The sequence below is a fragment of the Taudactylus pleione genome, unplaced genomic scaffold, assembly GCF_031769625.1.
Source record: "Taudactylus pleione unplaced genomic scaffold, aTauple2 ptg000064l, whole genome shotgun sequence".
NCBI lineage: Eukaryota > Metazoa > Chordata > Amphibia > Anura > Myobatrachidae > Taudactylus > Taudactylus pleione.
The window spans coordinates 4,048,973-4,076,614 of NW_028284466.1; positions in this window are offsets into that span (position 1 = coordinate 4,048,973).

A 27,642-nucleotide genomic window follows, 5' to 3' on the forward strand; every position below is an offset into this window, starting at 1 on the left:
CAGGCACTGCAGATAGTTGAGTGCCGTGTTTTGAAGTAATTATGGTGCAGCTGTTTCCCGTTTTCTGGGAATGCCACCTACCAATCCAGTTGAGGCCTAGTTTCAGAATCAGTACATTGAATGATCCCACCAGCACACACCTTAGTGTATAGTAAAAACAAAGGCCAAGTAAAAAGAAAGTGGTGAATGCCTTGTTATACCTCCAAAGTTTTTTGAAAACCCAACAACAGGGAAGCTAGGCAGAGACTGTTTGAAATCCCATGGGGCCCAAGGCAAAGTACAGGTTTCTGCCCCCTCCCCCTCCAATTAGTTATACAATGTATTTTCCAGCAGAATGGGCTCCGTGTTATATATTAATCATCAGATGGGATGTTTGTATAATGGACAAGCTGTAAAAACAGGTATCTTGTTTCTGTGAAAAAACTCCCACTGCCAATGTCATCGTCACTGACTTTGAGGCAAATGAAGCAGAGTTTAGTTTACTACTCATCTGGCTTCTCTCCTTATAAATGTACCAATTTGTCCTTTGGTGATGCATCGCATGCCCAGGTTAAAGGGCTCAAGTTAAAGGGACGTGACCTCTTTTGTGCCGCATTTTGTTTTGAATTGTGCAATGTGCCCTCTTTTCTCTATTCTATATATGGTTGTACCCAGGGCTGCCACCAGAAATTGTGGGGCCCGGTACTAATAAAATAGGCAGGGCCCCCCTGGGGGAGAGCATAGGACAGAGAATGCTGAACCTTATTGGGGGGGGGGGGGGGGGGGCAGGATAGGAAAGGCTGGAGTAGGGGGAGGCACAGGGGAGGGAGGGCCGTTAGGAGTAGGGCAGAGGCAGACTCTGGCAGAGGGCAGGGGAGGCTGTCTGGATTTGGGGGGGCGGACGAGCAGTGAAAGGCTACTGCATCAGGAGGACTTATGTACTTATCTATTTACTGACTTCAGCTGGTCCGGAGAGAGCGGGGGCCCGGGTTGCAGGAGTGCAGTTATGCACCGGCAGCCAGCTAGAAAGCGTCGGTGTCTGTGGCACTTCAAATATGGCACTGACCGCGAGCCAATCACGGCTCGCAGACCAGCAGCCAATCAGGAGCAGGATTGGTTGTCGTTCTGCAAGCAGCCAATCAGGAGCGGCTACTCCTGATTGGCTGCCCTTCCGCTAGCTTTAATTGGCTCACGGCTGGCAACTTATTTGGAATGCTGCCTGCGCAACGCTAGGTCTTCTCCCTGGCTTCCCATATAATAATGACCAATACATTAATTCCGACATCCGGGCCCCCTCTCTCTCCGGGCCCGGGACTACAGGCCCGGCAGTCCCCCCCTGATGGCGGCCCTGGTTGTACCATGTGTGAAGCTGCTTTCATTTCTCAAATGTCATTTGTCAAAATTAAGATCTACTTGGACTACACAGACGCTTTAATTTGCACCAGTTTTCATGGGTGCCCCCAGCATGTGGTGTTTGATACCTACATGCATCATATAAAGAAGCTGGTTTGAGCCTTGGCCTGATTGGTCAAAACCAAAGGGCCGTGCGGAAGCACAGCATGGAATGGCAGTTGGTGCAGCCATGCTAATGTCTGTAGAGGATGCAGAGGCCAACTCACAAAGGTAAAATGTATCAAGCCTTGGAGAGAGATAAAGTGGAGAAGTTGCCTAAATTAATCAATCTGCTTCTAACTGTCATTTATCTAGCACAGTCTTTAAAAATGGCAGTTAGCTGATTGGTTGCTTTGGGCAACTGCTCTACTGTATCTCTCTCCAAGGCTCGATACATCTCCCCTTAATTACTTAAAGAAAAAGTTACCAGATGGGTAAGAAATATTTACTAGCTAATAGAGACGTAAGTCATATATCTACTTACCGAGGTCGTGGAACCTGTGGTATCTTAGTGGAAGAGAGATATAAAAATGGTAATAAGTAATAATCAGTAATAATATTGGTGTAAAATGTAAAAGTAGCTTCCTAAGGTCCCCGGTAGCACAGATTACAGGGGGAAGACCAGATTTTTCTTAAAACTGTAATTTATTGATAGGAACCAATTTACAACCATCATTAAATCTCAGTATCCACAGGCAACACAAATAAACCAATGTACTTTCACTCACATTGTATTTTCATATAATGAGGGATCCAATATGCACCTTTATCCAGTACTATGTACTATTCATAAATATCACATGTCAGTTTATTATAACAATTTATACAATTAAATGGTACTTGTTATATAATTATTATTACTATTATTATTATTATTATTATTATTAAAGTATTAAAGCATATAACTAAGCTAAATAACATACTTGAAAGAATTGAAGTTTCTATAGTTATCCACATCTGATCGGGTTGCAATCCCTTTGCGGAGAGTCATTGCGATGAGAAGCTGTGGAGACGGTTAGACAACCATCTCACACATCCCACTGCAGTGGTTTGACATTGCATCAAGTATCCTAGGTGACAGCATGAACATTCTGCTGTTATGTCATAATTAGTTAATTTGCATATAGTGTAATATTTAAAGGGACAGGGCAGTCTCAACTGTATATATTTATATTTATGTTTAAACATAGCATTAAAGAGCACATAGTTCTTAACTGTTTTGACTGATAAAATTACATATTCTGGTATTTGTTGATTACATGTAGTACTTTATAGCTGGCCTCAAGGTTTTTTTCAGTACTACAAAACCTTAATTATCTCAATCATTATTAATCAGCTAGTAGTGTCCGCCATGGTTTACATAGCCTGAGCCAGATTAATTGAGTGAAAGGAACAAGAGAGCATCAAGCGCGACAAGCGAGAGTTGAGGTCAGTCCATCAAGGGTTTGGTAAGTTACCTCTGGTAAAATGAATGTTTAGTATATTGTACTTCTTTAGCCTCCAATTACTCCGCTCTGCATGTACAAACTTCTGTTACTCAACAATTGTCACTTTTTGATCCAAATACCATGTACCTTGCCGGCAATCTGGACGCAGCAGTGCTGCATAGTAGACATTTTGCTCTATGTAATTTATTCCAGTATAGGCAGCTATTATGTGAGGTGAAATAATATTTATGAGAACCAGTACCTGCTCAGGCCAGGGCACGGGGCAAATCTCAGCCCGTATGAGTTTGTAGGGTATATTTACTAAACTTTGGGTTTTTAGAAGTGGAGATGTTGCCCATAGCAACCAATTAGATACTAGCTATTATCTTCTAGAAGGTACTAGAGAAATTATAAGTAGAATCTGATTGGTTGCTATGGGCAACATCTCCACTTCTAAAAACTCTCACTTTAGTAAATATACCCCTGTGTGTTGTTATGTGGTCCGATAAGATCATATCTAATAGGTCAAATAGGTTGTATGGTGTTGAAAAGTGGGTAAATGGTCTGCTTATGGGGTATAGGATTTGCTAAGGAGGTTACGTTTCTTGATACTTGCGAGGGTCCAGAAGGAGAGGGGGCAGATTTATTATCGAGTCTTAAACCTGATGATTAGAATTATTAAAGTTATTATGTTTCTCCCGAAAGTATTAAAATACACTCACAGGGACAGGGGCAATCCCTTCACTAGATCTAGGAGCAGGGCGCACTACTGAGCATGCATGGTCTGCTGACCACTCATCCGCTAATGGTGAGTGACAGCGACGGATTCTACAGATCCTGCTCCCGATGCTTTTTGCAAAATGTAACCCATAGGCTACAATGGGCTAACACGATCTTCAGATGGCATTAGCTGGCAGGGCCAAACATCACGTTCTGAAGCTTGACAAATTCAGCTAAAAACAGCCCCCATAGAAACCTATGGGGGCTGCTTTTGTGAACGAAAATGGGAGACTGCAGTATATATCACAGATATCTGCTGCGGTCACTAGGTGTATACATTCTTATGATTTGCGAATATCCCGCAAATAATAATGATAATTAAGCCCCTTCATAATAATTTTGCCTTTGGGTACTTACCGGTAGATACATTTTTTTAAGAATTCTGTGAATAAGGTGCTCTGTCCCAGGTTTGCAGCATAAAAAAGGCTATTGTAAGCGCATTGAGCCAGAGTTTACCTATTTTATTACACATCTGTCTTAAGGATGGGCTAGTGCAGTGTTATTTATAAAAATGATTTTGCAGTGCCTTATGGTGGATGAAAGTAACAGTTAACAGTGTATATCTATCTTAGAACTATGGGTGTTATCAGAGGAAAGCGCAGTGTGTGATAGGCCCTGTTTAAAAGGATTTAGCTTGGTAAAGATAAACTAGGTACAATCAATTTTTAAAGGGTGGGGTGGCCTGAAGCCACGGACACACAATGACTGTTAGCATTAACATTATGTAGGAGGTTAGATTCTTCAGTTTAAATAAACATCAGGTAAGAGTAAATCTGTAAAATATGTTACATTAGTATAACAGGCTAAACATAATTATTAAATGTGGACCCAAACTACAATAGAAACACAACAATTTGAACAGTGTAAACGTTAGATAAGAGTAGGCAGGGCCGGCTTGAGGAGGAGCCCCGCCCTGTGCAGAGAGAGACTCCGACGCCTCCTTACCCTGCGCGTGGCTTAGCTGTGTGTGTCTGAAAAGGAGGTGTTGCCTAATTATCATAAGCCACACCCCCTAAATGACACTAAATGGCGGCGTGTCCACATGACATGCCTCCCATTTAACATCTGGCTGGGGGCGAGCCCAGCACTCCTTCAATAGCTGGGCTGCCCCCAGCCCTCTCCTTGCACTGAATGGATGCCACATGCATTCGCACGGCATCCATTCCACTTCTTCGGGGCCGGCACCGCCGCACAGCTGCGGTGGTGGGGGTACCCAACCTCCCGACCACCGGCAGGACACTTCAGACCGCGGGTGGAACAGCAGGGCAGTGCCCGAGAAACGGGACTGTCCCACTGAAATCGGGATGGTTGAGAGGGGTGCGCCCTCTAGGGGGTGGCGCCCCTGTTCGACCGCACTGGTCGAACATTCCTTGAGCAGGCTCTGAGTTTAGGAGGGTACCAGGGAAGTCCTTCCATGAGGCAAGGTAATTACCAAATTTTAGACAGCATCATTTTTTGCTCATCTCTTTATTTAGTATAATAGCTGACATAAAAAGCAAAATACCAGAAAAACTAACGTAGAACATGTACAATATAGTACAAATAAAACACTGATCTTAAATGACACATTGTACATCGAAATTATTGTACAACCAGTAGTTTTATAATTATAGCATTGTAAAAAAAAATAACAAAAGAAGGAAAAGAAAAGAAATACATAACAAATAAATAACACAGGAGTAAATATAAGTTGTACAAAAAGGAGGTACAGAGGGGCAACATGTAGTACACTACATAACCAGAGAAGACCAGATTCATTCTATACCTGGTAACCATTTGTGTAATGTAGAGTACCAAGGGTACCAAGCTGCATGAATTTTAAAACAGTACAGTATCATGAAGAAGGGCAGTTATATACTCCATTGAGGCTAGGTACCACAGTTTAGCAGCAATATAAATGTGGCCACAAAATATATTTTGAGGTTTTGAGAGAGATCTGCGTGGTTTACAAAGGACCATATACAATGGGTCTGTGAGGAAGGAAACACCAAGAACCTTAGACACCAAAATTATTTAGATATCAGCGGGCAGTCCCACCATATGTGCAGGTAGGATCCATTATGGCCTCATTGTCTCCAGCAAAGGTCCCAAGACTCCGGGAAAATATGGTATAACCTTGCAGGGACCATTTACCAGAGTGAATACACACACAGGAATTTTCCTTTATGTTGGTGCTAATGGTGGACTTAGCTACCCATTGTCTGATGTCTTCCCAATCATCTTCTGGACATATTCCCAGGTCCCTTTCCCAGACCTGCTCAAATGATTCCCTAAAACTTAGAAGGTGAGGGTGCTGAAAGTGAGTATAGAATTGAGATAGAGTCCTTTTAACTTGGATTATAAATACACTGACATTCAAATGGAGTGGGTTGCCACACTTTTTGAGGCTTACTTAGAGAACAAATAAAACTACAAATTTGTAAATATGCAAACTTGTGACTGGAGGACACATTATGCCTTTCACAAAGGTCTGAAAAAAAGTTTCTAGTCATCCCGGCTGATACCAAGGGGCGCATTTATGATGACATGCATCCCAAAAGGAAATGAGGATGATGCCACAATGGAGTCATGTGGGATGGGTAGGGTACCAGTTCTAAACATTTGTTTATTTTGTCCCAAACCAGTAGGACAGCCTTCACACAAGGGACTTCCTGTCCCGAGGCTGGTCTCATGTTCGATGGAAACCATCTTAGGAAACTTACTGAATGATCGCCCACCAGGTCACTTTCAAGTAATACCCATTTTTTACACCCCTCTACTGAGCCAGCACAATTTTGGGTGCAACATACACAAGAGTACCATCTTTCCTCCTAGGAGTGGGCATCTGGATTATGGGAGAAAGGCAGAGCAGAGCCGTATCTATACTTTTTGGTGCCCTTGGCCAGAAAAAGCATTGCTCCCCCCCATCTCTCACTCCTCCTCCTCTGTATACATACATGAGAAGGAGCAGCAGAGCCTATGGGCAGAATCTTTATCCCTGACTTTTCTTTACACCTCCCTGGAGACTTCATTGTCCCAATATTCTTATTTCCCAGTGATTCCCATACCGACCTGAGAATCCTCTCATTGTTTGTCCAATACTTTTGGTAAGACAACCAACAGTAGAGATTGGGGTTGATGAAGTGGATCACTGTTTTTTTCTTTTCAAGGGGTGTTTGCACTAGCAGATCTCTCATTTCCTCTCCTCTACATTGTATGAGAGGAAACAGCAGAGCCTAGTTGCATTACTGGATGCACCCAACTATTATTTCACTCTAAGGTTTTCTTTTATTGTGGATCATACAGTGACAGTGGTCATCTCATGTCCTATTAAAGGACCAATTATTGACTAATTTTTTCTGAACCTGGTGTTTTTTACATTAAGACCTTTTAATCTTTTGTTAGTAATGTATTTATGTGAATTTTGTAATATTTTGCCTCAAGTATGAAATGACAACTATGGTGATTTCAGTATACCTTAGTTTTGCCAATTCATTTAAATTGGTCAGTATTTGTTATATGTGATTGTGAGTCCGATTTTATTCTCTTTAATATAATCCTATTAAAGGTTAAGTTTTACCAATGATTGACAAATTGCTGATTTGAGTGCTCTCCTTATGGAGTCTTCTGTGGTTGGCTATACCTCCCACTCCTTTCTTTTTCGGTGAAGCAGACTGTTCAGCCACTTTTAGCTGAACAGGTTAAGACACATTCAGCTGCATTAAAGCATGCAGTTAATGATATCAAAAGCCAATGTAAGCAACTGGCAAAAAGAGTATTCACATTCTAACATGAAGTGGGGGAAATTTTTCAAGAGTTAAACACTTTGAAAGAGCTTACAGCTATTTGCTATTTTGCAAAAATCAGATTCCCAGGTGTGGGCGAAATTGGATGACTTTGAAAACAGGTCTCACAGGAACAACCTAAGGGTTGTAGGCCTACCCAAATCCTTCAAGGGTCCTACCCTATACCAATTCTTGAAACAAACTCTCCCGCAGTTACTCAATATAGAAGGTATTTGTGAAGATCTGGTAATTGAAAGACCACACAGACCTGGCCCAAACAGGCCATCGAATTCTTCCAGACCACGTGTGGTTTTAATCAAATGTCTCAATTTTTTGCACAAGGAAGTCATATGGAATGCATCCAGACGCAAAAAGGAACCTTTCCTGGGAAGATACAAAAATTCTTATTTTTCAAGATTATTCGCCGGAACTCACAAGACCCCATAAAACCTTCTCTTCAGTCTGTTCGCAACTGATTAAGTCAGGTTGGAAATTTGCATTCATATACCCTGCTCATTTACTGCTCTTTGAAGGCATTTCCTTTAAAGACTTCACTAACGCACCTGATGCTGAGGCTTTTCTGTAAGAATTATCACAAGCAGCTTCTGAGTCTCCTCTTGATCTTCAAGCTCACCATTCAAAGGACTAATGTTCTCCCGTGAATTCTGGGCTGTCAAGTTTCCCCATCCTTATCAGATCACTCCATGCTGATCCTCATGTATAGGTGGGATTTATATTGACTCAAATCATGACACTAGTCTATTGCCAGCATATTTTCTTCAATTTGCTTTCATATTTTCAGAACTTTTGATATGTTGAAATATCAAGGGCGGGATGTATTAGAGATCGAGTCTGCCGGAGGTGCAGGATGTAGACTGATCTCGATCGTTTTTTTAAAGTTGCAGTCATTTACAAGGCAAAATCGAACTGGCTTTGCCTTGTAAATGACTGCAACTTTAAAAAAACGATCGCAATCAATCTACATCCCGCACCTCCGGCAGACTCGATCTCTATTACATACCGCCCAGAGTGTCAGATGGTGATGTATAATTGGTACACTTATTCTATATGATAGCTTTCGCTAAAATAAATTTTTTGCTAAATAATTATTGTTCTAGAAATTTCTCCTGTTTAATTCATCAGTCATTCCTCTGTCTAGAATTTACAATTGCTGCTCTATTTGTACTATTAAGGTTGCAAAGTATTAGCTTTATTTTTTCATGCTAATTAAATGTTGGATTAGGGCTAGGAGCAAATTGCTCCATTCTCTTACAATTTAGTGATTATGGGGTCTAGTTACTATTACTAAGCAGTGTTAGGAGACAGAGTGAAAAATGATAAGGTGCCAGCCAATCAGCTCCCAGCTGCCATCTCATAGGTTGTGTTTGAAAAATGACATTTGGGAGCTGATTGGCTGGCACCTTATCACTCTTCACTCTGTCTCCTAACACTGCTTAGTAAATAGACCCCTAGGTTTCTTAATGTAAAGTTCTACTTTCAGTATTTACTGAGAAATTTTCAAAGTCTCTTAAGTTTCTATTGTTCTGTTTTATGTTTTGTCTTTTACTCTTCCTATCGTGTTTCCCTTTCCCCCTCCTAACCTTGTCTATCTGCTTAATTTGGAAGAATGTGATATGTTTTAAGCAGTTTTCTCCAAAATTTTTCTTCATGGCTTTCCGTCCTAACATTATAAAGTTTGACAATGGAATTTAAAGTGGGATCTTGGAACGTGGGTGGGATTAACTCACCTATCAAAAGAAAAAAGGTATTGCTCTACTTAAATTAATTGCATTTAGATATAAATCAAGAGGAGTGGCAATTATGGTATCTAAAAGCCTCACTATTTCTATTAATAATGTTCTCACAGACCCTGCAGGTAGTTTTGATTTGGCTGATATTATGCTTGATGATGACAGATATGTCCTTTGCAATGTCTACACCTCTAATTTATGCAAAAAAAATCCTTTTTTGATCACTTATCTAATCTTTTGCAACCTTTTTCTTCTGGTTAAATGATAATAGGTGGTGATTTTAACTTAATCACATCATATTTTATGGATAAAAACACCCATCCCCCATCTCGTTCTCATCTTCCTAGAAATGGTATTACTTGGCTTAATTCTCAACTTCACACTACTGATGTATAGGTGGGGCCAAACATCCAATCAATAAAGAATTTACCTGTCTGTCAGCTGCCTATGGCACTTTATCCAGAATTGATTACTTGTGTCAGATATATTGTTCCCTAGGACTGTCTCCACTGTTATAGAACCGATAAGTTTATCGGATCACGCACTGGTGTGGTTTTCTATGATAACTAAAATAGACCGAGGATCGTCTAGACAATGGCGATTCCCATATCACTTAGTGAATCCTCTCAAATTTCGTAGTAAGGTGGAGTCGTTCTGGGAAGAATATAAAAATAATAATATACAGCATACGTCCGAGGATCCAATTTTATTCTGGCAAATGGCCAAATCTGTAATTAGAGGCTCTATTATTTCGTATGTCACTCAATCTCGCAAATATACTGAGAAATTCCACATGGCCCAACAGAATCTCACTGACTCATACCAAAATGACAAACAACCCTCCTCCCCTCAAACAAAACTAGCATATTCAATAGCCAAGTAACATTACGATTAAATTCTTCAATTTTATGGAGACAGATATTCTTTTCATAAAGATTTTAGATTCCATAAACATGGTAATCGAGTAGGTAAACTTCTTTAGAATCTTTTGCGTAGTTCACGTACATCTCCTATAATCCAGTCACTGAAAAGGCCTGATGACACTAGAACTACCTCTAGTGTGCAAACTTTAGAAGGTTTTACAAGGTTTTTTGAAAAAATATACTCTTAGCCTAGCTCAGATGTAGCAGCTCCCTTGATTCTAATCAAGCTATAACCTTATTAGCCCCTATTACTCAATTAGAGGTACAAACTTGTATTTCTCATTTGCAGCCTTCCAAAGCCCTGAGTCCGGACGGTTTCACAGGCGATTTTTCTAAGATACTTTCTAACGGAGCCAGTGAATCACTTACCAATGTTTTTTAACTATATTCTAGATAACTGTAAAATGAACCCCAATATTTCAATTCAGCTCTTATTCGTGTGTTGCCGAAGCCGGGAAGGGATTTAAAATTACCAGGGTCTTATAGACCAATATCCCTATTGAATGTCTATCATAAAATCTTAGCTGACCGTATTAAATTACTTTTACCTAGCATTATTCATCAAGATCAAATCAGCTTTATTTGGTGTCGCCATTCAACATGTTACATCAGGAAAGTCTTGGCTGCAGCACATTGGGTTGAATCAAATGCTCATCCTGATGCCCATGTATTGATGGCCTTAGACGCTGAAAAGGTCTTTGATATGGTCTCTGGGGATCATTTGTTTGAATCCCTTTCTCGCTTTGGCTTCACAGACGAATTTATTACTCATAAAAACAATAATTCAGATTAGTTGACCGAAGCGCTGCACCTCATTGTCCCTTTTCGAAATGGTCTAACTAGTGTGTTATGTGCCTACCTAATTAATGGTCAATGGGGTTCAATAATCTAATAGATAGATCAATCTAAATATGAATAACTGTAACGGCGTACATAGGATGTAAGCTGCAGGTTATGCAATAAATTCTTTACTTCAAAAATGATGCTCAAGCATCGTCTGCATCAAGTATCAAGAACTATGTAAGCACATGCCAAGTAACAGACATAATCAAATATTAAGAATGAAAATACAATTAAATAAAAGTACCCTTTTTAAGAGCAATCAGTCAGAGTTATGTATATGCAGTTCTCCTTTACAAACACACTGAGCAAAATGATTCAGTCCTCTTGAGTTAAAGGCGAATATGTAAGATAGTATGGGAGCTGATGAAGTCAATGTATTCAAAGCTAAAAGTTTGTGGTTATCATAGACCTAGGTCCCAGATAATTTGTGAATCAATGAAAATAGGTCCCAAGGTAGCTAACAGATCCCTGGACGGTGTGTGGGATGTTAGGAGACCTGCGGCGTTCCACTGGTCTAATGGTTAATGATGAGGTTTTCAGTGCCCGGAGGGTCTTCCCGAGGCAAGGAGTACAGCAGTGTGCCTGACTGACGGGGATTGCTCTCGACTGAGCATCCTCACTCCGGGTGCAATGCCGGCGATGCACCTGGATCACAGGCGCCGATTTGCAATGCACACCAGAGGGGACAGCTGCTGTCTGGGGAGGGAATGTTACGGTTTAGGCTCCGAATGGAACCGTTCACTGTGCACCCCCACCCTTGATCCTGTCAGTTTGCCGCTCCTCCCCCTTGCCAACTTGATGTTCTTTGGTGGCTCTCTCCTTCTTGGTCGATACACTTCCAGCTTGAGCCGCGTGACCGCGGTTAGCTCCTGGTGCTTCTTAATCGGTTGAAAGTAATGAATGTTAGCTGTCTTGTGCCCTCCTAGAGTGTGTTATGTTAGGTTTCTCCAACGCATTTCGGCTTCTGCCTTCATCAAGGAGTTGTTTGACAGTGGTGTTCGTGGGAAGCAGTCGGGAAGCCGACAGACGAAATCCCGACCGCCGTCTTCCCGACTGTCTAATCCCGGCAAGGTACTAATGACAGGCGTCAGGATTTCGATGCCTGACATTAGACCTACGGCGGGAGCCCGACACCCAGCATACCGATCGAAGGTAAGCCGGGTGCTGGGCACAGACAGCCGCGGCTGGGAGGGTTAGGTTAGGGGTGGTTAGGGTTAGGCACCCCCGGGGCGAGGTTAGGGTTAGGCAACCCCCCCCCCAGGAGACAGGGTTAGGCTGCAGGGAAGGGGGGACTTAGGGTTAGGCTCCCCCCGGGAAGGTTAGGCTAGGAGAAGGGGAGGTTAGGGTTAGGCACCTCCAGGGTGAGGTTAGGGTTAGGCACCCCCCCAGGAGACTTAGGGTTAGGCTGGGGGGAAGGGGGGGTTAGGTTTAGGCACTTAGAGGAGGGTTAGGGTTAGGCACCCCTAAAGGAGGGTTAGGGTAGGGAATTAGGTTAGCTATACTTACCAGAATGAACGATCGGGATCTTCACCCCTGCCGGGCTGCTGCTGTCGGGATTAGAACCGATTCCGTGTTTGTTGTGGTATTAATTCCACACCTCCCTCTTCAATTGGCTTGATGGTGGGGGGTGGGAAGCTGATGGGCGTGTTTAATAAAGCAAGTTTATGTACTGTTTAAACGAGTCCGCTTGTCTTGACTTGGTTGATATATTGTTCCCAAAATATGTCCATATAACAGACTGTACCAAGTTAGATAATGTTCATATTCCTAGGTTACCTTGTTGACATAGGGAAAAAAAATCAAAACTTATTTTATATGTAACTTTGATAACAATTACACATGCTAATGCAGGTAGAGTAAAAAGGAGCTTCTATTATCTGTTATGAATGTTCAATGGAATATATTCTGTCTGATAAGATCTTGCATATTAATACAGCACCATGAACATTTACATGTCTTGTGTTGGGCAATTGTATTACAAGTATCCTATTAAGCAAATTATAATGTGGTTGGGTCAGGGCTGTAACTAGACTTTTTGGTGACCCCCCCCCCATTTTTTAAATAGGGACATAAGATAGTGCACCTGAAAAAGGGCCATGGCCTCATGGGGAAGGGCCAGGGAAGAGACAGGGGAGGCCAGGAGATGCTGGGGACAAAAGAAGAGGAAGCTACAAGTGAGAATGATAATAAACATGAAAATTGACAGGTCCAAACAGCGCCCCCTGCCCTGCGGTGCCCTGTGTCATGGCACAAGTCCCACTACCCTAGTTACGCCCTGGGTTGGATATATTCATTACATTATTCTATATCTCTTAACACAATATATCCATAAGGCTGTATATGTATCACTTATCTGTAAGTGATACATGACTATGGTGGATATTTTACCCCTGTGTATTTAACTAAGGGATCAATTCAGACCCGCTCGCTAGATGCGATCGCATATGCAAATCCCGCGATCACACTTCAAGGCATTGGTACGCCCACTATGTCTTAGCGTGCAATAGTGATGTGTAACTAGACGCCTACAAGACTGTCTTAAGACAACCACTAATGCCATTGGTAACATCGAGTACCAGCACTTGTGGTTGACCATACCCTACCGCAAGCACTGCGAGCGCTTCAGTGTGTAAAACAACCAAGGGACATGTACTATGATGCTGTGTCTTAATTATGCACGCCTCTGTAACGGTGTTGACGCTCAGGCATGTCTGCGTTCGCACCACCACTCCCCCGTTTCCAGTCACCACCCAGAAACAGCTTATTCTGTCACTCATTCTAGCGAGGTGGCTATGCTCAACGAGCGAGCCCTTTGCGATCCCATGGACTGGTTCGTGCACGTGCACTGCGATGCGTATGCATGCGCAAATTGCAAATGAGCGCGTCTGAAATGGGCCCTAAATTTGGTCTATAATGTAAATGCTAATGCCTATTTGTGTAAAAGACTGGCGATATTAAAATCACTACTTAACCCTCTGGGCTCTAATGTCTGTAGATTGTATATCCATTGAATTTTGGTTTTGTTTATTATGTGTGTAAAGTCACCTACTCTCCAGTTATGTATAGGCTTATCAATTGCTAGAAAGTCCAAACCCGAATATCTAATCTTTAACCTTTAGACCAGAGGGATGCCACAGGTCTCCTAACATCCCCCACACCATCCCGGGATCTGTTAGCTGTTGCTCTGCGCTCTAATAAATCCTTCAAGGGAATATCAATTAATAAGGAAGAAATTAAGCTCGCTCTATTTGCAGACGATATGCTTCTTTTCATATCGGACCCAGTCAATTCTATCCCTAATCTCCTCCAACTATCTCAACATTCAAAGCTTTTTCGGGTTCTAAGATAAATTCTGACAAATCCGAAATTTTACCTTTGGGTGGTGTGTCTATACAACAACCAATTTGTCTCCCGCTTAATCAGTTTACATTTTTAACATCGCCTATGAAATATTTAGGAACACACATTCCATCCAAATTGACTGATTTATATAAGACCAAATGCTCCCCTTTATTGAAAAAGATTACCAAACAATTAGAAGATTGGGCTTCCTTACCGCTTTCTTTGTTGGGCCGTGTGGCAATTTTGAAGAGTCTCATCTTTCCCAAATTATCGTATATATTACAGATTATACCTTTAAGTCTTACCCCCTCAAATTTGGCTGAAAAATTGTTTCTAAATTTTTATGGTCTGGGAAAAAGCCAGAATCTCCATATCCAAATTGTGTCTTAAAAGGGAGGTTTAGCTCTCCCCAACATCAAATTATTTATGTATTCTGTATTTCTTCAGATATATTTCTGATTGGTTATTGTCTCTCTCCACTGTCACTAATTTATATATTGAAGAAGCCTTGGCCTCCCCTTTCTTTGGTGCCCTATTACATATGTAAATTATTGTCTACAATAGCAAAGTGTAATGCTCTTGTTAGAGACACTTATGACTGGGTAAAAATGATTAAACTTGTATCTGGCAGTCACACCTCATCTAAATATATTCCCATCTGTGGTAACCCATGCTTCTCTCCGGCTCTTGAAAATACTCAATTAAAAAAATGGAAGTCTAAGGCTATTATTGCAATTAAAGACGTATTTGACCCTGGTGGGGATCTTTTTTCTTTTCGAAGGGTAAAGTCTGCTTTTGGTTTGCCGAATACTCACTTTTATATGTACCTACAAGTAAAACATTTTATAAATTCTTTATCCACACCTATTTGTATGTCAAATGATGATGATGTCTTACAAGCATTATTATCCTTTGTGGTATCCATCTTATATAAAACAAAATACCTTTATTGGGGTCTCATGTCTGTAGATAAAACAACGTTATGAAAGATGTTGAATGATAAATGGCTTCAGGATTTTCCTGAGAATTTCACTTTAGCGGAGTTGCTGACCACAATGGAGCTTCCTTTAAACAATCTCCTCCCTGCCAGTCTTCAAGAAGTACATTTTCGTACTATACATAGGGCTTATATTTTCATGGGGGCAATACATAGATTCATCCGCGGAAAAGTATCGCGGATGACATCATTTCGCCAGGTGGAAAGTTTCTGCTGTATTCAATTCCAAAGACTTTTCGCGTACGCGAAAAGTCAATGCAATGTAATCGGCAGAAAAGTTTTGCCTATAAATAGCAGGTGGAAAGAAGTGCAGAATTTTGGGGTGCAAACTTCGGGAAACCCCCTTGCACCCTTGGTACAGTCCCCCAAAGATAAACTGTGTCAAACAAAAAATGAAAAAAGACTTTAGAACTCCCCAAAAAAAGTACTTTCATTATGGGGGCAAAAGAGTGTAAAGTTGGGGGACAAACTTAAAAACTAGCGAAATAGACTTATGGGGGGTCCCCAAGTATGGGGCAAGTGTTTTTATGATTGCAGGTGCTTGCCAGGTGGATTTTTTACATAATTTAAAACTTCACTTTAGCAACTTAAAAATGTGCTAGCACCCATTTTCATGTACTCCAAATTTGCTGGGAGTAGTTATTTTCTCAAAAAAATACCGCTAAATGCTTTTCTTCACCACTTGTGTTAAGGCAGTAATTAGAACCAGCTGTCACAACTTAAGTACCCCAAATACCTTCATTAGGGCTAATCGGGGGCAACTAGTGATCACCAATGTTAGTGCATCTTTTGGGGGTTGCCAGACTGAGTTCTCCATTTTTGACAGGACTTTTCGCCTGTTTCAGTTTCGCCGGGTGCCGTTTTTGCGTCCATTCTAATTGAATACGGCGAATAGCGGGAGTGCGCCCGATACTTTTTCACACGCAAAACACGCGATGTAGGTGAAAAGTCCGGGAGGCGAAAAGTATCGCGGGTGCTAAACTAATTGAATACGGCCCTAAGTCTTTTTGAAAATAGAAGTTGGTTCCTTCTTTTAAATATTCATTAATGCTGACTGTTCTGCTCCCCATATGGATATTGAAGACTATGATCTATTATACAGTATGACCGTTTTCTCCTCCCCCAACTTTTATTTTGTGATTCTCCTTCCTTATCTTGTCTTGGTCTAGTCTAATTTTGTGATGTACAGTATGTTTCTTCTAATGGAAATGAGAGATTGTATATTCCAATACTATTTATTACTATTTATAGTAATTACGCTATTGTGTTTCACTGGTCTGTTACCTTTAACAGTTGTTAAAGTCTATTGTTACTAAAACAGTATTGATTTCGTTCTGTAACCTAATTTATGTATATCATTAGATATGTTGTTTCGTATGATTTCTCAGACAATATCTTTATACTATCTTATTTGTGTTATCTGAGGGCCTGATTCAGCGTGCACTGCTGAACGTAGATTCTTGATGTTTGGGAATCTTCACAGAGGCCAGACCCGTTCTGCGCGTGCATCTGCGAGTACGCTTGCAAACTGGCAGCAGACTGTCAGTAATTGACAGTCTGCTGCCAGTGGGGGGCGGCAACAGCCTCCGTTACCCAGAACAGAGGCGTGTTGCCGCAGTTGGGGGGGAGGGAAGAGGCCAGGATCTCTGCCGGGTGACGGAGATTTCCTGGTCTCTTCCTGTAAACTGCGGCGGATGGCTGCGGGATCCTATGGGTCACTGCAGCCGGCCGATGGTACGCAGATTAACTGATTCTGCGTTGAACAACGCAGCATGGTTAAGTAATGCACAGGGGGCGTGATGCCTCCTTCTGCATTACCATATCTGCAAGGATCGCAATTGCAAAGCTGCCTGAGTGCATACATCATATCTATTGCCTGAGTGCAGCTTTGCAATTACGATCCTTACAGAATCAGGCCCTGTGTTTGTATTTTATATTGGAAGATTCAATAAAATACATTTAAAAAAAAAAAAAGACTGACAGACCTTTTCTGTCTTGTCAGTCATAGACTCAAGCTGTGGTGTTTAGCCTGCTGATCTTGGTGCCTGGAGAAACTCTGTGTTGCTGGTACCCCGATTCATTTGTGCACGTCCAGTGTGGTCTATAGTCTATCATCTGTATCACCTGTTGCTAAGTATAGCTTTACTTAATTTTGAAAAAGTGCTGTTTGTCTGCAGTTACCATTATCAAGCTAAAAACAGAAAGGGGGTGTCCCCCAGCAAATTAAATTGTACCTGCAACAATGCTTAAAAACTATATGGTAATAGAAATTCAGAGATATTTGTTGCATGCATTTACAAATACATGGTAAGCCACCAAGTCAACTTCACGGCTTCTCTGATACTGGTGGTCCCTACACTGCATAACCGTACAAACTTTAGGCCATGTAATTGTCTATTGTAATGCCTCATGGTAAAGGCACATACAGAAAAACATCCAAATTGAGAGCCAGCTTACATGGGAGTCAATTAGCACTATAAGAACCAGCATGCTCTCCAAATGCTGGTTCCATGTATGCCTCTCAAACAACAAACTAAACAAAGTATAAGCTGCTCAAATCAATTTGGCAATACTCTTCAGGTGCAAGAAAGGTGGGGATCATACTAAACAAAAAAACAGAAAGGGGGTGTCTCCCAGCATACTAAATTGTACCTGCCATGATACTTAAAAACTATGGCCCGTATTCAATTAGTTTTGCGTCCGCGATAAAGTTTTGTCTGTCCGATTTTCTGGTTACATTGCGTGTTTTGGATGAGGAAACTTATCGGGCGCATCCCCGCTATTCACCGTATTCAATTCCAAAACACGCGAAAACGTCAACCCGCAAAGTCTGAACAGGCGGAAAGTGCTGTCAGAAATAGGGAAACCTGCCAAAACACCCCAAAAAGATGCACTAACTTTGGGGATCAATGTAGAGGTGCCCGAATAGCCAAAATAGAGCTATTTGGGGTACTATTGTTTTTTGGGGTGTTAAGTTTTATTTAGGAATTTTGTGATGCAGTTATCCTTTGGGGGGCTGTCTTCCACCAGGCGAAATGACGTCATCCGCGATACTTTTTCGCAGATCTTAGCTTTTCGCTTCTAATTGAATACGGGCCTATATAGTAATAGACATTCTGGGATATTTGTTGCATGCATTTGCAAAAACATGGTAAGCCACCAGGCTAACTTCATAGCTTCTCTGATACTGGTGGTCCCTACACTGCTTGATAACAGTACCCGCTCTAGGCCATGTAATTGTCTATTGTAAGGCCTCATGGTAAAGGCACATACAGAAATACTTACCATTACCAAGCTATATGTTGTAATACAGCTTCAGTTGCCATTGTCAAAATCATGTGTTAAACCAGGGGTCCTCAAACTTTTTAAACAGGGGGCCAGTTCACTGTCCCTCAGACCGTTGGAGGGCCGGACTATAGTAAAAACAAAAACTATGAACAAATTCCTATGCACACTGCATATATCTTATTTTGAAGTGAAGAAACAAAACGGGAACAAATACAATATTTAAAATGAAGTAAAGTTAAATCAACAAATTTACCAGTATTTCAATGGGAACTATGGGCCTGCTTTTGGCTAATGAGATGGTCAATGTCTGGTTCCATATTTGTCACTGCTAGTCGAAACAAGTGATGCAAGTGTGCATCCGTTAGTCTTGATCTGGTTGGAGATTTCAAATGTTTCATTCTAGAAAAAGTCTGTTCACAGACATAAGTGCTGCCAAAGATGGTTGCCATTTTGAGTGCATGGTTCCTGAGATGAGGATATGTCTCAGAGGGGAGAGATGCATAGAAATATCAAATTGAATATCCTACACTCCGAGTCAATTTTTCTTTTTCTTGACATCATTGTTTCCTAGGGATTCCAAATTGCTATTAGTAAAATACCAATATATATATACAGCGCTACAAAAACAATATACCAGCAATAACTTTGCCCACACAGAGACATACAGACTGCAATGCCCATCATTGCAGTCTGATTGGTGAAACTCCGCTTTTACCTCAGGCTCACACTGAGGTAATAATGCTCCCAACTTCCTCCAAGCTGCCTCTGCGCTGTGATGCCTCCGTTTCCCGCACACTCTCTCCCGCTCTTCGCGCTCCCGACCTTCACTGCCCACAAGTCACCGCTCAGGCAGCCCTCCCAAATGCCCTGGCTTCCTCTGAATCCTGGGAGATGAGAGTTGTAGTCCGGCTGCGCTGTTCGGTTCCTCTCACCGCCTGAAGCTAGATTGCAGCCAACAATTCTCATGATCCAGCACTTCAGCCGGCCAGCCTATCGGCAGCGGCGGCCGCCGCCCCCTCTCCCTCTTCCACCAATGACCGTCCTTCTCATGTAACAAAAAATGACAGACAGGCAGCGGCGGCATAAACACCCGGCGGGCCATATAAATGTCCTCAGCGGGCCGCATGTGGCCCGCGGGCCGTAGTTTGAGGACCCCTGTGTTAAACCATAGTTTCAGTATACTCACATATTGCATTGAGTAACTCCAGCATTATCCCTGTGATTACCTGTTAATTGTATGTGCTCCAATTATCCTAAATGAAGTCCTGAGGGCATCTCAGTACCGGGGAGAGCTTCCCTCTCTATGGGAAAAGAGCGGCTGTTATAGACGAAGACCTCTGTAGCATGGTTCTAGGGGTCTCATGCAATTATTCGGGTGTATCATAACAAAACCAAAAGAATTTCCTGGAAAGGGCATTGGGAACTACAGAAGTATGCAGAGAAGCCCTGGCAGTGGCGTTCACGTTGATTATGCTGACACATTCAATCAAGAATAAAATGGATTATTTTTATTCTGCAGATCATGTAAATGTAATTTCAAAATGTAATTTATTGAATAAATGTTACCGATGACTGATTTTTACTGAATTCATAGATATTTAATTTGGGAGAGTGACTAGCAGAAGGAGAAATTGAGTTGTAACAGAGTAACTTGTATCGTTAAGGGGATTCATTGCCGCTGACTTCACAAAGTTCATTTTTAAATTAATAAGACAGAAAAATACAAATCAGCAGTGAAGGTTGCAAAGTGACAAAAAGAGATTAAGCTAGTGGTTCCCAAACTGGGTGCCACCAGGCACTTGCAGGGGTGCCACGGTTAGGGGTCCAGGACAAAAATCACATTATTTATAGTAAATGTGATACCCAGAGCTGATGGCTGCCTATCATATAATATGTGAACAAACAGAAGCACAACCATGTCAACCACCACATAACTGAACCTCAGGATGACAGGTAAGCACAATTTACTTAATTTTAATAATTTTTTGCAGAGTTTCTCAATAAGAAACTTTTGGCCTAGGGGTGTTGTGAAAAAAATGCTGATACTCTAGGGAGCCGTAATTAAAAAAGTTTGGAACGACTGGTTTAGACAATGACTAAAGCTGAGTACACACTTGTGGATATATATTGTTTGTTTAAACGACAAACGAGATATCGCAAGTGCATCAGCGGGTGCGTACACCCAATATGTCCGTGAACGACATAATTCAGACATATCAGATCAACTATGAAGCACAGCCGATGCCGATATATCTTGCAGCTATATTGGTACGTCTGGCTGTGTGTATGGGCGGCTTGCCGAACGCTGACACGAACATTGAAACTGGGCAGACAAATTTAAATGCCACCCCAGTTGTGGTATCAGGCCAGGGGGAGAAGAGTGTGTGACTGGTTGCTGGTGGGGTGTGGGAAGTGAAGGTGGAGGGTGTGAGTCTGGCTGCTGCTGGGGTGTTGGAAGTGAATGCAGAGGGAGGACTGGATGCTATTGGTAGTTAATGTGGTTTAGGGGGAGTGTGTACGAGTGCTGCTGGGACTGGGGTGTTGGTAATGAATGCGAGGGGAGCACCAACAACTATCTCACCTCTGGGCTCCTGGTACGAATTTACGCCCCTGGATGCGGCCGAAAGTTAGGATTCACTGACCCGTCACCAGGCACCCACTATCCACTGTGATGTGGCCAAAAGTTGCGATGCACAGACTTTTCAATGGCTGCATCACAGTGCCGGGCGGTGTCAGACTGTAGGGCAGAGAAGATCCCGCCTGTTTCAAAGAAAGGGGGCGGTTGCTGGTAGCAACAGTTGCCGGTGAACAGTGAAGAGAGTGGTCCTCCTGCGTCCACTATCTGCGTTTCCTGGGAAGCCTTCTGTGGGGACAGTGAGCCTGATTCAGACCCAGACTCTATGCTGCGCTCGCTCGCTTGCAAGTGCTTGCCCGTAGCCCGCAGACGGGCCGCTATTTTGAGTGACAGATAGTGCCGCTTGTGGGTGGTAACAGGGGAAGGTGCTTTTAAACGGGGGTGTGGATGTGCGAACGCAGGTGTGCCTGACCGTCAGAACAGCGTTTAATGGGTGTGCATAATTAGCAAAGTAGCGTCTTTGCACACGTGACTGGGTTGTATTTTAACCTGAACTGCTCGCAGTGTTGTGGTGGGAAAAGGCTACCACAAGCGCTGCGAGCAGCTCCCAGGGCTCGATGTTCCAGATTGATCCTACAATTGCCGGAGATGACGTGTGTTGCGAGTGGCAAAGGGCGTCTTTATACAGGTGCGAGCACATAGTGCGGCCGCTCGCTATTATTTAGTGGGCGGCTTTACACGACACAGTGCGAGCACATGATTTAAATAGCCGGCCCCTTTTAGCCAGCGAGCGGCCGCAAATAGTGTCCGGGTCTGAATAAGGCACACGAAAAAAAAATTGTGTCCAAAAAGCAATTGTGCAGTATCTGGGTGCTATTTAAAAATGTTTATGTCCAGGAAACAAATGGGCAGAATCAAAGTGCTGTTAAAAATATATATCTGTGTTCAGCCAGGTATTACCCATAATAAGTAAGAATCTATATCATCAGAGCCACAGATTTCCGATAAGGGACACTGCAGACGAGGCTGGTCCATCTTATGAATCACAGTCTGTTTTGTAAGAAGAATGTTTCTCCAAATATCGCATAACAGGAGTAAACAGTGACTGGTTTGAAACATGTCAGGGGTTGTTGGTAAAGATAATAGATTGATGTGTTCCACATGTAGAAAGTATGGAACGAGACCGGCCAAAAACAATTAAGTGACTTGGGTTACTGGGATGCCGATGCTTAGAATGCCGGCACCAGAATCCCGACACCTGTCAGAATCCTGGTGCTGGCATCCCGATGTTAAGTACTGGGGTTAGGCACTAAGGGGGAGGGGGAGGTTTGGTATAGGCACCAAGGAGGGAGGGTTAGGGGTAGAAAGAGGGAGAGGTTTAGGATACAAACCGACAAGTGTCTGTATCCTTACCCTGTCGGGATGCCAGAGCCGACATCCCGAGCGCAGACATCCCGTACCCAATCCGGGTGACTATTCCATACAAAAGACTTTGAAAAGAAAGTTTACTTGACCATGAGCAAAGTAAGTTACACACTGATCCATTTTAAATATACTTTAAAAACATTGGCCCTCATTCAGAGCCGTACGCTCTGAGCAGAGCGCACGCTCTGAATGAGGGCCGGCCTCCATGAAAATGGAGCGTCCTCCTGGACGCTCGTATAGCTGTGGGTCACCACCCACAGGCTATACAAGCGTGCAGTTTGATGGCCGCGATGGTCTTGACCATCGCGACCATCGAAACTGCGAGCCGGAGCCTGCGGTTGAGGTTTTCAACCGCAAGCTCCGGAGTGATTTTGGCTCTATCAGAGCCAAAATCACTCCCACTGACATCACTAGTGATGTCAGTGGGCCGGCTTCTGACGGGAGGCGTTCCCGTGGGAACGCCCCCGTCAGGGAGGCACGCCCCCGGCACTCCCACCAAAGGGGGCGTGCTGTCAATCAACATCGACAGCACGCCCCCTTTGATCAGACACAACGAGCGAAGGACTTTCCTTCGCTCGTCGCGTCTGGCGCATGCGCACGACGGAGCTCCCTCCGTCGTGCGCATGCTCAGTGCACACCATCGACCCACTTGCGAGCGGACAGCCGCTTGCGAGTGGGTCTGAATCAGGCCCATTGTTTCAAAGAAACTGGGATAGGAGAAAATGAACGATCAAGTTAAGTTTTGATTAACTTGCAGATATATTTTGTGGGAACTTTAAGAACTGTGTATTAATGACTGGGGCTATAAGAAGAGAAGAATATATAAAATGTTAATCTCAAGTTTAAATGAAGATAAGGTCAGGATTTCAACATTTGGCTCCTTCTTAATGCCAACTGGCTAGCAAAATTTTGTGGGGAGAACACTGACAAGAAATCCTCCATTGGCAGATTTAAGGGTCAGACCGCCCCCTAGGCACAACATTATTGTCCCATCCCCCCTTGCATCAGAGCAGCTGCTGATCTAGAGCGTTTATTCAGAGCCACCTATCACAGCTACTGGATGGTTTTAGCTCCAACCCCTTCATGACGACTGGGTCCAGCTAGTCCCAAAGCTGAAGTCTCCAGGACCCAGTAGGTATCCCCATCCACCATCACCCCGCTGGTAGTGATACACAAAAAAGCAGATCAGCAGCTGCTCTTATGCAGAAGGGGGGTGAGAGGCGACTTGCCGTGCCACCCCCAGCAGGTGGGGCCCTTAGCCACGTGACTCACATGCTTAATGGGAAATCCGCCACTGAGATCCACTGAATCTAACTGAAAACTCTGCGGGTTCCAAAGAGTTTATTGTTGCTGGAAACCCACAACCTATTGCATTCACGTAAGGCTGGCCATTCATCTACCAGCCGGCCGAAAACATTTATCAGACACCGGCTCACACACCATGCTGGGTGCTGCAAGTTAGCTCTGGTATTTTTACAGGTGCAGTGAGAACTAACAGTGCCTGGAGGCATGTGAATAGAAAGGGAACTATACACTATTGATTACACACTCACTGTACTGCTGTCCCATACAGCCCAGCGCTGCAACCATCTCCGGTAGTCTGAGATGCTCATTATTATAATCCTTGTAACTGCGTGACTTGAACTTGTGGTTCCTAGGAACTGATTTTAGTTAATATTCCCTGGTGGCCCCTAGACCATTGCATTGAGACAGTATGTTCCTCAGACTGGTTAACTTTATATTCCTTCATTTTATAAGCAAAATTCTGCTAATCATATTTGCGAGCCATTTCTCCCCGATGTTTAGATTCTAATAGATGAATTTACGCTATATTCTCCACACGTGTATTTATATTGAAATTTTTCAATTGAGATTTTTTATTGCATGCATAATACAATTTATTTTTATATATATATATATATATATATATATATATTTATATATGACAAATGCCCTCACTTTTCGCTAATTCTTTTAAAAGTAGTGATAAAAATCCAAAATATTACAAACAATACTATAAATGGCTGCACCTTTCTCTTTATATCTCTGTTAGATATAAGATAGTATAGATAGTAACAAAACAAAAAGAAGAGAAGGGGTGCTCACAGACACAAATAAAATATAGATATTTATAAAACTAGATGTAATACAGTCAATGTAGATAGCAATCTAAGTGCTCAAACAAACAGTCCTAGATGAAGGAATAGATGGTAGATTCTCTTTTATGCTCAAAGATATTCTATTATTAAGTTCTTATAGATCTTTGTGGTTTTAGATATTGGATACAATACAGTTGCTTGGTGGAAGATTTTATATTTTTTTTTCTTCTGTGTTTTGCTTCACTAAAATAGTCACTGCTCAGCTTCCTTTGACACAGGTGAATGGTTCATACATCTAAACCTCATGCGTGTGTCTATGTCTATTTACTATTACTCTTTATATTGGTCTCCCATTTGTCAATCATTATAATCCTTTATTTTATTAGTGATTGTTTGATTACAATACAACTGTATTATCTGCGCTCTCCAACCCTCTCCCCTTTTATATCCTTATAAGATCCTGCAGTGCTTCCACGGGGCTGAGATATCCCAGGAATCCATGCACTGACCGGGACTGATCTAACTTTTAATGTGCTCTAGGGTTTCTCTTTCCCCTTTGTATGTGGTTAGGTACATATTAAGAGACAAATGTATATATACATTTTGCAAGAAAAGACAGATATGGTAAAACTTATTTTGTTAACACTCTTTCTTCAAAGTCCACAGGTGAGAGAATAGGGTGTAGGTGGGTCCTGTAGTACCGACACCAACAGCAAAGCTATTCAATCCGAGGATCCTCCGGTCCTTCCCCCTATACCCCACCCACAGCCTGAGGGCAACTCACTTTTGTTAACAAGCCCAAGGCAGGAGCAGGGTATTATATATTTATTAATAGTTTCTTATATAGCGCAGCAATTTCCATTGCGCTTTACAATTTGAAACAACATTAACATTTTAGTGGGTTGTAAAAGACAGACATACATACATACATGAGACATACATAAGTGTAAGAGGGCCCTGCTCGCAAGGGTAGGAGAGAAGGAAGACTGTTACACTGAAGAATCACTCACAAAGAGAAGGAAACCAGTAACAAAGAGATGTAACCCATAGAAGCCAGTTGCATTAGGGTGGGTGCCCTGTGGATCCTATGGACTTCAAAGAAAGAGTTAAGGGTAAGTCTTACCATAACTCTTTTCTTCTTCAGGGTCAGAAGACCACGTGGCCACCTTCCATAGCTGTACAGCAGAGGCGCCACGCCGGGCTGCCCACAAGGGACTCACAGAGCGAGTAAAATGAGCAGTAACTGTAGCCGGTACAGGAAGGCCCATCTGAGTGTAAGCCTGTGAGATATTTTGGCCAGATGGCATCGCATGACTGTTTGTTAGCTGGCCATCCCTTCTTATGGAATCCGTATAAGATGAAGAGGGAGTCTGCTTTTCTGATGAAACACGGTCCACGTCGATCTTCAGAGCACAGACCACATAAAAATAAGCCTCACCTGCTGAGAGGTCAGGTGATTGAAAGGCCGGAACCACAATTTCCTCATTAAGGTGGAAACGAGAAACCACCTTGGGAAGGAAGCCCAGCCGCATTCTAAGAACAGCCCTGTCCTGATGAAAGATTAAAAAGGGGGAGTGTCACGAAAGCGCCCCTAAATCCGATGCCCGTAGGGCAGATGCTATAGCCAGAAGAAACAGAGTATTTGCAGTGAGCCACTTGACACCTACTGATTCCAGGGGTTCGAATGGAGGTTCCTGAAGTGGGTGGAGAACCACTGAAAAATCCCACGGAGCCACAGGAGGGACAAAGGGAGGTTGTATACGTAGAAGACCTTGCAGTAATTCTGCACTGGAATCAGATGGACAGAGCAGAGATGTGCACTTTCAGAGATGCTGGCGGAGCCCAAGATCCAATCCAGCCTGAAGAAAGGCAAGTATTATAGAAAACTTAAAAACCTGAGGGTCATAGTTTCTAGGAGCACACCACTGAAAATATGTATGCCAAATCTGGTGATAAATCCTGGCAGAGGCCAGTTTACGTGCTCAGAGCATGATCTGAACCACAGAGCTAGAAAATCCCTTAGACCTCAAGAGGGATGTCTCAAGAACCAAGCCGTTAAAGACAGGCGGGTCAGGTCCAGATGTAGAGAGGGATTCTGAGACAACAAGTCTGGTCGCAGAGGAACATCTATGGAGAGACTTTGACAATCGGAGTACCAATGGCGCCTGTGCCAAGCCAGAGCTACCAACAGAACTGTGCCCCTTTCCTGTTTGAACTTCCGAAGAACCTGTGGAAGAAGGGATATTGGAGAGAAGAGGTATGCCAAATGAAAGGTCCACCCTCACAGATAATGTGCCCACGAAGGCCACGTTGGGGTCCCTTGCCCTGACTCCATACACTGGAAGTTTGTAGTGGTGGTGTCTTGAGGCCATGAGGTCCACATCCAGTAGACCCCATTTGTCCACCAGGAGCTGAAAGACTTCTGGATGTAGAGATCACTCATGCATGCACGTTGTGATGGCTGAGGAAATCCACTTCCCAATTGAGAATTCCTGGGATGAACACTGCGGAGATGGCCTTCGGCCCATGTGAGAATGCAAGACACTTCTACCATTGCTGTCCGACTTAGAATGCCTCCTTGGTGATTGAGGTAGGCCAAAGTTGTGGAGTTGTCGGACTGTACTGGTACTGGCCTGTCCTGAAGAACATCCTGAGCCAGAGTGACAGCTCTGTAGATGGCTCGGAGTTCCAGGACGTTGATTGGTAAGACCGCCTCGGCTGGACTCCAGCGGCCCTTGAAGGATTGTGCCCCACCTGCAGAGGCTTGCGTAAATGGTGAGGAGTGCCCAGCCCGGGATCCAAAAGGGACGTCCCTTTTTAAGTGGGACGTCTGTAGCCACCAGGCTAGGGACAGGCGAACCTCCGGGGAGAGGCCTATCCTCTGGGATCTGAGGAGATGGGGCAGCCCGTTCCACCTGGAGAGGATCAGGTGTTCTAGGGGCCTGGAATGAAACTGAGCGAACTCCACCATGTCGAAGGTGGACACCATGGATCCCAGGGTCTGCATTGCAGAGTGAATTGACATTCGGTGACTGTGTAGTAGTCTGCACACCCGAT